Source organism: Panthera leo, chromosome C2, assembly GCF_018350215.1.
Source record: "Panthera leo isolate Ple1 chromosome C2, P.leo_Ple1_pat1.1, whole genome shotgun sequence".
NCBI classification, from domain to species: domain Eukaryota; kingdom Metazoa; phylum Chordata; class Mammalia; order Carnivora; family Felidae; genus Panthera; species Panthera leo.
In genome coordinates, this window is record NC_056687.1 from 12,815,124 (window position 1) to 12,825,506 (window position 10,383).

Genomic DNA, 10,383 nt, shown 5'->3' on the forward strand with positions numbered 1-10,383 from the left:
TCTGGAATTTTATACTAAGGGAATCCTACAGGATGTAGTCTTTAGAGTCTGGCTTTTTTCACTGAGCGTGATGTTTTGGGGGTCATCCACGGCCAGTACAGGAAGCAGTAGATTTTTTCCTCTTTGTTGCTGGTGATGACCCAATGTGTGACTCTACTGACGCTTTGTTTCCCATTCACCCAGAAGAGGGACCTTAGGGCTGTCTGCCGCTTCTGGCTATCATGAGTAAAACTTCGAATTAACATCTGCATACAAATCTGTGAGCGGCGCTCACCCTTCTTTAGGGTAAATACCCGAGAGTGGCATTGCTGTGGTCATGTGCGAAGTTCATGTTTCCCTTTATAAGAACTGTTTATGTGTTCTGCTTTCTTTACATGCTCACCAGCACCCGCTCTTATTAGATTTTTAATTTTAGCTACTTTAATAGGTGTGCCTTGTGGGCGTTTTTATTTGCTTTTGCCTAAAGACTAATGGTGAACACCTGTTCATGTGTTTATCTGTCACCTGTAATTCTTTTTGGGAAAGTGTCTGTTTAAGCTTTTTGATTTTTTTTTTTTCAAAGTGGGGTTGTTTCTTTCCTTATTGACTTTTAGCAGTTCTCAGTATATTTTAGATACAAGTCCCCTTGGTCAGCTATGTGATTTTCAAATATGCAGGCTGCCTTTTCATTCTCTTAACTGCTTTCCCAGACCAAAACTTTTTAATTTTGATGAAGCCCAATTTAACAATTTTATCTTCTTTGGTGTCCTAAGAACTCTTCGCTAAGCCGCAGATGCCAAAGGTTTTCGGCCATGTTTTCTTCTTAGAAGTTTAAAGTTTTATATGTTTCATTTAGGGCTATCATCTACTTGAATTTCTTTCTTTTTCTTTTTTTTTTTTTTTTTTTTGGAGAAAGCGTGAGGTTTGTGTTCACATTATGAATGATTTTTCTCTTTCTTTTTTTTTTTTTTTTTTTTTTTTTCCATTGGTCTATGGACATCCAGTTTCTCCAGTGGCATGTGTTCAAAAAGCTCATCCTTCCCTTGAATTGCTTTTGCACCTTTGTAAAAAGTCACTCGGTCTTATTTGTGTGAGTCTCTTTCTAGATCCTGTTTTGTTGCATGATTACCACACTGTCTTGGTGAGACAGATTAACAAAGAGTTCGCTCGTTTGTTAGGACGTAGCTCACACGTCTATAGGAAGAATTATCTTAAAAAAAATTTTTTTAATGTTTATTTATTTGAGAGAGAGAGAGACAGAGTGTGACCGGGGGAGGGGCAGAGAGAGAGGGAGACACAGAATCGGGAGCAGGCTCCAGGCTCCGAGATGTCAGCACAGAGCCCCATGCAGGGCTCGAACTCACAGACGGTGAGATCATGACCTGAGCTGAAATTGGACGCTTAACCGACTGAGCCCCCCGGGCGCCTCAGAAGAATTCTCTTGCAACATTCCTGGGTAGTACGGTCCTCTCCACATTTGCCTCTTCGCCGGCCTGGTCCCTCTGCCTTAGCCCCACAGCCCTGTGAGTTTCTTGAAGGCAGGGACAGTGGCTTTCCTGATATGAGCCCAGTACAGGGCCTGTCACACGGCAGTGCTCGATGACACTTGTTCAATAAAATGACTAACGGTGGATTAGCGGAGTGCTGTCTGTGTTCAAGAAGACAGACAGGAGGTCACCTTCAGAGGGAGGCTTCTGCCAAATAACTGTCACAAGTGAGGAACAGACAGAGGCATTTTGCTGGGTTGCAGTCGTGAGAAACATCTTTGTTTTTGTTTTGGTGTAGCCTAATTCAGGTGAAGAAATATATTTATGGCCTATGTTTTTTTGTTTTTCGTTTTTCAGTCCAAATGAAAGAGTTCTATTCGATCCCAAGGGGGGAGGGGGACGATATATCTTTTATATCTAAGATTACCTATTTTATTCAATAAAAGACCGTGAACAAGGAGACCAGGACAACTTTGCCTCTTCTCAAATGTCCCCATCCAGGTGTGTCTGAGGAGTGTCAGTCCACGGAAGCCTTATCGTCCTTCGTCCCGGCGTGGACTGGGGCTCATAGTGGGAAACTCGGCAGTGCCAGTCTGTTTCTTGCTGCCGTAAAGAGTTTTTCTAGAAAGGAATTGATTGTCAAGAGATCAACAAAGCAAGACTGCTTTCAGCCTTCGGTGGGACACGGGAAGAGCTTGGTTAGGCGGTTTGCCTACCAGTATTCTTTATAATGAAATTCCGTCTCTGAGCTACTGAGGGTTGACATGGGTGTCGGGTGGGGGAGGGTCAGAAACTCAGCCTGAGAGTCCCCTGTCACTGCTCCGATGTTCAGCTCTTCACATCTCTGCTTCGGTCTGCTCCACGTTTCCCTCAAAATGGAAAATCCTCGGGGCACCTGGGTGGCTCGGTCGGTTAAGCGTCTGACTTCAGCTCAAGTCATGATCTTGCGGTTCATGGGTTCGAGCCCCGCGTCGGGCTCTGCGCTGACAGCTCAGAGCCTGGAACCTACTTCGGATTCTGTGTCTCCCTCTCTCTCTGTCCCTCCCCCACTCACGCTTTCTCTTTCTCTCAAAAATAAATAAACATAAAAAAAAAAAGGGAACCTTCAGGATCTAAGGCATCTTCCTAGTGCACTGCCTTCACTGATCGGAAACTGTTAGTGAGTGGTCATTTTTTTAATTTAAAAGTATTTAAATGTTTGTTTTTGAGAGAGAGAGAGGGAGGGGGAGGGGCAGAAAGAGAGGGAGACAGAGGATCCGAGGCGGGCTCTGTGTTGACAGGGCAGAGCCCCATGCGGGTCTCAAACTCACGAACCATGAGATCATGGCCTAAGCCGAAGTTGGCTGCTTAAGCAAATGAACCACCCAGGTGCCCTGTGAGTGATCGAGTGATCATTTTTAAGTCACCACTGCGGTGTCCCATCTACGGGAACTTGTCCTTTTCCATTCGTGAGTGTTTCTGACTGTCAATTAAACACTTGGCCTCTTCAAATAAAGCAGCTCTCTCCTGGAATGTTGCTGGATTTCAATTGTATTTTCTTTGGTTGGTGAAGAATTTGAAGTTCTCCTTTCATAATAACCGCACCCAATGATTTCCTTAAACCCAAACGTGAACAGTTAGTTATATGTTTAATTTTCAGAGCCATGAGATTGTATATGAAGGTTATGAACAGGTAATATCATCATTCTGACTTTGAAACAAAACAACAACAACCATAAATATAAAATCACTATGGCCCCTCCAAAAGCACTGAAAGCGAAATACAACCTTGTCATTTAAATGTGACTTTGAGGGGTAGGACCACACTTTAGCAGCTTGAGCAACCTCATTTTTCGCTCCTTTCTTTAAAGAGGAATTTCTAAAATATTTAACCAGCATCTGTCAAGTCTCCAGAAGTGAGCCATGAAAGAAACTTCCCGTGTTCTGGGATTGCAGTGGCTGCTAGGAAAATAAAGCACAAGTCAATGAATCCAGGGAGGAGGCGTGTGAATGGACTCGGCAGTAATGTTTCACTGGGAAGTGACTGCTGGAGACATTTTCTTGAGCACGTAGAGAAAACAGGAGCGCTTGGGTGGCTCAGTCGGTTCCTCATCTGACTTCGGCTCAGGTCGTGATCTCGTGATCCATGGGTTCCAGCCCCGCATCCAGCTGTGTGCTGACAGCTGGGAGCCTGGAGCCTGCTTCCGATTCTGTGTCTCCCTCTCTCTCTGCCCCTCCCCCACTCACGCTCGTGTGCACGCACTCTCTCTCAAAATAAATAAAAAGCGTTTTAAAAAATCTTAAAAAAAAAAAGAAAAGAAAAGAAAACCCAAACGAACCAAACGCTCAAAGACGGCAATGAAACGGTGACGTTAATAATAAATAATAATAATAAATGTAATAATAAACCTCGGGGGCATTGACACTTGTGGCCGCCTCTAAGCGCCCATGGGGAGAGATGGGTGTGCCCCTGTAGAAAGCAGAAAGGGAGCCAACTTGTACGCATACATACCCAAGCCTTAATCCTGAGGACAGTGTCATGGGCTGTTATTATCCCCATCTTACAGATGCAGAAACTGAGTCCGGCTCTATCCCTTGATTTTGGCCAGCGCCACATAAGTCCTGCTTGTCTCCAGAACCTCCCGGCGTGCTGACACTGATGTTACCGAGTGTCTCCGACCCCCCCCCCCCCCGACCCCCCGCCAGACACGGGCCTGTTGTTCCCACACGATTCCCAGCAGTTAAGATTCACTTCCAACATCAAAGGTGCCTGTTTCTTTAGTTAGACCTGCCTTCGTTTCCGCAGAATCAAACAGAGGCAGAAGCCTGTGGTTCGGGAAATGTGACTGGGAACAGCCCAGGAACCCCTTCCATTCAAACTGCACTGTATTTTCCCTTCAAGCTACTAAAGGTTTCCTTAGCAAAATGCCCCCGGCGTGTAATTAATGTGCCAACCCCGTGGCCCTTTTCCTCCAGGGAGGGCCGGACAGAGTTTGAGCTTTCTTTGTTTGAGAAGCTGCAAACACCAAACCGGAGGGTGGAACTCAGCTGAGGCTTCCTCCCATTCTGGTTTTATTATTTTTTTTCTCGTGGCTTCTCTGTGGCCAGCTGTTATGAAAGCACCCCTCCCCCCAACCCCCACCCCGCAGCCTACAGTTGCTCAAGGATCTCATCTCCTTTCTGCGGCTTCTCCACCTGCCTGCCTGTGATCCCCCCTTCACGGGGACCTTTTCCTGGGGAGAGTTTTACAAAGAACAGAGAGGCCGGCTCAAGGCCACCTGTGGGGAGCGAGCTCCTTCACCCTCTTCAGCCTTCTTGCCGACATTTGGAGCAACGATGACGGGAGGCAGGTTGGAAGGTAGTGTCCAGAAACTGCAAATCGCGTAGATGGTTTCAACTTTTTTTTTTAATTTTTTTTTTAACGTTTTTATTTATTTTTGAGACAGAGAGAGACAGAGCATGAAGGGGGGAGGGGCAGAGAGAGAGGGAGACACAGAATCGGAAACAGGCTCCAGGCTCCGAGCCATCAGCCCAGAGCCTGACGCGGGGCTCGAACTCACGGACCGCGAGATCGTGACCTGAGCTGAAGTCGGACGCTTAACCGACTGCGCCATCCACGTGCCCCGATGGTTTCAACTTTAAGTTCAGGTAAAATATCCGTTCCCCTGTCCCCGGCTCCTGTCTCCCCAGCAGAAAACGAATCCCTGGTAACTATACTACTTGACCACTGTGCTGGGAATTAACTTCCCACGGTCACCCTCAGCACAAATGTAGGGAAGAGACACCTGGAGCTGAAATGAAGCCCAACTTTAAAAAAAAGTCCCTCCCCTGTGCCGTCATTAAAGGGTTACGTTTGTATGTTAAGAAGAAAATTAAAATTATTCATAACCCCATTGCACAGGTAGAAACACTATCAAGATTGTGCTAAGATTTCTCTTCAGTGCACATATAGGATCGTTAAAAATTTTTTTTTAAATGTTTATTTATTTTTGAGACAGAGAGAGAGAGAGACAGAGTGCACAGGGGAGGGGCAGAGAGAGAGAGAGAGGGAGACACAGAATCCGAAGCAGGCTCCAGACCCTGAGCCATCAGCACAGAGCCCGATGCGGGGTTCGAACTCACGAGCCATGAAATCATGACCTGGGCTAAAGTCAGATGCTTACCCAACTGAGCCACCCAGGCACCCCTGTTTTTTGTTTGTTTGTTTGTTTGTTCGTTTGTTTTTTACACAACTAAAATTATAAAGTTGATATTATGTCAACAGGAGGGGTCTGTGTCTCTTTCGTAGAGCTAAGGTTTTTTTTTTTTTGTTTTTTTTTCCAGGAAATGAACCCTCGTGGTGTAAGGTTGGAATGATCATTTAAACATTTTTGGACAAAGCAAACTGCACCTTGAAATGGGAGACTCCTGATGTCCTTCTTTGTCTACCTATAGCCCCCCAAACTCATTCCTCCTTTTTCTCCACAGCAGCAACTTCTACTGAGTCAGTAGAAGTAGCTAGAAGTCATTAAGTAGTAGAAGTCATTAAGATTCAGGAAGGACTCGGCCCATGGATATCTGAGGAAGGGAGAGATAACACGGGCCATAGAAACAAGGGCGCAGTGGTGATGGTATTGGGGTTGATTGAGGAAGGGGCAAGAGTAACAGAGGGAGAGGTGTTATGAGAAAGAGCCAATATGGCGGAGATGGGGTTTCATCCATGTCTGTACACATTCCGGCTTGCTTGAATGGGAAGGCAAGGTCATGGGGCAAGGTATGATTAAAGAAAGTGGGAGTAGCATAGATGACTCCCAGACTGAAGTAAAGAACTGGTGCAGAACTCTCCACCTTCTTCCTCTGCTGCAGGGACCAAGGAGGCCTCACATATAAATGGCGCACCTGGATCCCTAACAGACTTCAGGGAATTTTGGAATAAGCATCTGAAACAAAGGTGAGTTGCATTAAGCTATTGAGATTTGGGGGGTGTTTGTCACAGCAGCACAACCTATCCTGTCCTGACTATCTCGCCATGCAGGTTCCCACGATGGAGGCCCACAGTGACAGAACTTTGCTTTCCTGGTCTTGCTCGTGGCTTGGCGTGGGCAAAGTGCCTGTGTGGCACAGGTGGGGATCTACTGTGGGGCTTCAGAAAAGTGGCTTTCCTGCCTTAGGAGAGGAGACAAGGGAGGCGACACCATCTTTCTCCCCACTTCTTTTGCCAGATGCTGTCATAAATGGATTTGGTGCTTGGGGCTGTGGCAGCCTCCTTGGGACCATGAGGGGGAGATCTCACTGACATTCTGAGGATGGCAGAGCAGAAAGATGGCAGGTATCTGGGGGTCCTCGGTGATCCCACAGAGCCAGTGAACCATCCTGAAACTTCCCTCCCTCTCTGCTTTTGATGGAATTAGTTAGGAGCACCCATTTCATTTTAACCACTTTTAGTTGGTTCTTCCCTTACTTGCAGTCCCAATGTCCTAGGCACCCATTTAATGGTCAGTAGTACATCAACATTAAAACCACTGATATCATTTCCCCTAAATTATTGGGAATGTAATTTTATAGTTTTGCCATTTGTGAAAAGCTGAACGCAGAAAACATATTTAGAGGTAGGGCTTGTTCCCCCAAAATTCTTGTTTTATACAAGGATCCATCCCGTAGAGTTGTTTCCAGTAGCAGTAACCTGCATGGAGTTGAGTGATGAATTATAAAGTGAAAGCATTAGGCGACATCTGTAAATTGATTACCACCCCCAATGCCAATCATGTCATTGGGCTTAACCCATCGTAAGTGTTCGATACAAGGCAGCCCTTGGTACTATTATGCTTATGTCGACGGGCTGTACTTTTCGAACAAAGATTCCACCGCAGATCCGCTGGCAGGAAGGCACGGGGGCTGAATCTGTCTGGCTAGGCTGGGCTACACTGCCATAATACACCAGCCACACGGCAATCCCACCGGCTCGCGGCAACGTCAAGATTTATTTCTCCCTCACGCTACAAGCCCATCTCGGGGAAGCTGGGGCTCTGCTCACATCATTGGCAGCCTCTGTCTAGAACATCGCCGTCTCATGGCAGAGGGAAGAGAGACACCATGAGCCAGGTGCTGGCCGTTAAAGCTTCTGCCCGAAAGCGACACACGTCACTGCTGCCCGCATTTCACTGGCCAAAGCAACTTGACGGTGGGGGGAGGGTCACCATGAGAGAAGAGCAGAATTTGGTGACCAGAGGCACTGACATGGAGAATTTGACTCCATCAACCAGCCTACTTTCCCTGAGATGATACCATTCTTCTCAGGTCCTTGCCTGTGCTCCTGCCATTGAACTGGCTGTCCCCTAACATCCATTGTCTTTTCTCCCACAGTAACAGAATGCTCAGTTTCTAGCTGGACTCCCAGGTTAAACCCTTCCTTCCACAGGCTCCCATGGAGGTAGCTGTGGCTGTATGTCAAACTCTTGGGTCAACGGAACGCAAGCCACCATGATCCGTGATCCGGATCATTCTCTCAAAAGGAAGAGATAGATCCCCTCTCCGCCACCCTTTGCCACTTCCAGGTATCTAAAATTTAGAACTGTGTTGGGCCGTCGGTGGACAAGAGTGACACCCTAGGGATGACAAATTGGCAAGGTACTAGGAGTTTGTACCTCCTCAAAATCTGTGCTGTTGAGCCACCCTTCCAGCCTGGCCTTTTACATGAGAGATAAATAGATTTTGATTTATTTTTTGCCACTGTTATTTTGGGTTTGTATTTCAGCAGTCTTCCATTTCCTACCCAATACATTCCATTTTTGTAAAACTCAGCTGGCATTAAACAATAGCGGGGGAAAAAAGCAAGGTTATATTTAGTAACAAAGATGCCCAACTGTGATAGTTCCCCGATGCCACTTGTAAGGATGCTCTTAAGACAGCATCCTGCTCCTTAACGAGAACACTCAGCCAAAGAGTGAGAAATGCCTTCCACTATTAGACATGACAGCTTCTTGGAGCAAGGACAGTACCTCTTTAACTTCACCTTTTCCCACTTTGTCTTGCAGACATCCTTCCTATAGAAAAACTTGTCCCGAATGGTGGACTGAAGAAGAAATACAGGTGGACGGGTCTCCAAACCCTGTGTCTCCACCAAGAAGTCCCAGGCTGTTTACTCTATAGGCTGTACGGTCTCCTCTGTCTTTGCAGAGGTCAGCAGTTACACTGACAGTTCATCTAGGCTTCTGGCTTCTTTGTCGATGTTCCATTTTGTGCTGGTATATTCTTGATTAGTATTCTTCCAGTAGAGATGCCAAATAGGTCTCACCTCCTGTGTCGACTCTTCTTGGTAGTGGCAGCATGGTCACCATGTTGAGAATTCTGCCTCATATGTCTCAGGTGGGGTCCCTGAAGCAGACCCTGAGACAGGGATTCAGATGCTCTGGGCTTACTGAGGGAGGACTTTCCGGAGAAAGCGATCAAAGGAAGCCAGAGAGGGTAGGGAAGTAGCTACAGGAAGATATGGTCTCAGCGGCAGCCCGACTTCAGTCTGATCCCCTGGGGGCCCTGGAGCACGTATCACACCTCAGAGTCGGTCCCACCTTGAGACAAGAGGGCTGGACTTTTGTAGCCCCTTATTTGTCAGTTGGTGGCTGTAGGCTATCTTGGGTGAGGCGCCTCCCATTTAGTTGAGGGCAATTCTCTGCAGATGAGGACAGCTGGGCACCTGTCGCAGCTGACATTCGTAGCAGCTGGGAGACGGGCAAGTGTAAATGCTGATAAAGAGGATCCGGGCGGGACACCCCCAGCATCTATCACTCCGCATTCAAGCTCAGGGGATGAGTGCCGTGATCAATTAGCCATGTCTGCCACGGGCACGGGCACCATCTCTGTAGAGAAGTGCGTAGAGATCTGGTGCGATGAGGAGAGGAAGGGCTGAAATAGGTGCCGTTCCATGTCCCACTGCTAAAAATGTTCAGCTAGGAAGGGCATGGAGATGATAGAAGGTGATTTGTGTTACGGCCCAACCGTTGCCTTGTAAACTGACAGCTGGCACCGCTTCTTTCCTGAGGACTCAGAAGCAGGAACTGAGGGCAAGACCCTCTGATTGCAGGCAACAGAATCAGTCCATCCCGGGTAACTTCAGCACATGAGGACTGTGGGAAGGAAACTGGAAGAACTTACGGAATCAGAGGGAGCTTCTACGGCTGTCCAGGAATACAGACGGCTTCCTGGGGTGGTGCCATAACACTCAGCTCCAACCACTTGTGGCCTCTGCGTTTCTGTCTCTCTGTCTTTCTTCTTTTTTAAAAATTTTTTTTTTAACGTTTATTTATTTTTGAGACAGAGAGAGACAGAGCATGAACGGGGGAGGGCCAGAGAGAGAGGGAGACACAGGCTCCAGGCTCTGAGCCCAGAGCCCGACGTGGGGCTCGAACTCACGGACCGCAAGATCGTGACCTGAGCCGAAGTCGGACGCTTAACCGACCGAGCCACCCAGGCGCCCCTCTCTGCCTTTTTAATCAACTTTTGATTTTAGAGGATTTTCGGATCTGCTAAAAAGCCGTGAGACTATTAGAAAGGGTCCCCATCTCAAATTTCCTTATTGTTGACACTATTATAGTGCATTTGTCACAAGTAAGGAACCGATGTTGACACCTTACTGCTAACGAAACTCCATAGTTTATTCAAATGTCCTTATTTTTTACCTAACCTAATTTTTTAAACTAATGACACTTTTCTGTCCCAGGATCCTACCCAGGGCCCTGCATTACATTCAGTAATGTGATTTTCAGACTCTCCTTGTTTTTGATGACTCATCAAAGTCATCAGTTTTGAGGGATACTGGTCAAGGATTCTGTAGAACATCTTCCACTTTGTGTTTGGCCCAGTTTGAGTCCAGCGTCTCCCTCCTTGGATCAAGTGGCCATAGCGAGGGGCAAGGCGGAACAACAGCCCATGGGGGTGCGGTGCAGCTGCGGTAGAGGGGGAT

The 10,383-nt window shown here is 47.1% G+C and overlaps 1 long non-coding RNA gene across 2 annotated transcripts; it reads left to right on the forward strand.

Annotated features, from left to right (window-relative positions):
* The first annotated feature begins 5,779 nt into the window (after nt 1-5,779).
* On the forward strand, nt 5,780-8,664 carry LOC122198708. Of its 2 annotated transcripts, XR_006193110.1 has the most exons (4): nt 6,422-6,548; nt 6,647-6,753; nt 7,843-7,978; nt 8,459-8,664. It is a non-coding gene; the product is annotated as an uncharacterized LOC122198708 (long non-coding RNA). The 2 variants fall into 2 exon arrangements; XR_006193111.1 differs by lacking the exons at nt 6,422-6,548; nt 6,647-6,753 and adding an exon at nt 5,780-6,375.
* Nucleotides 8,665-10,383: the final 1,719 nt, after the last annotated feature.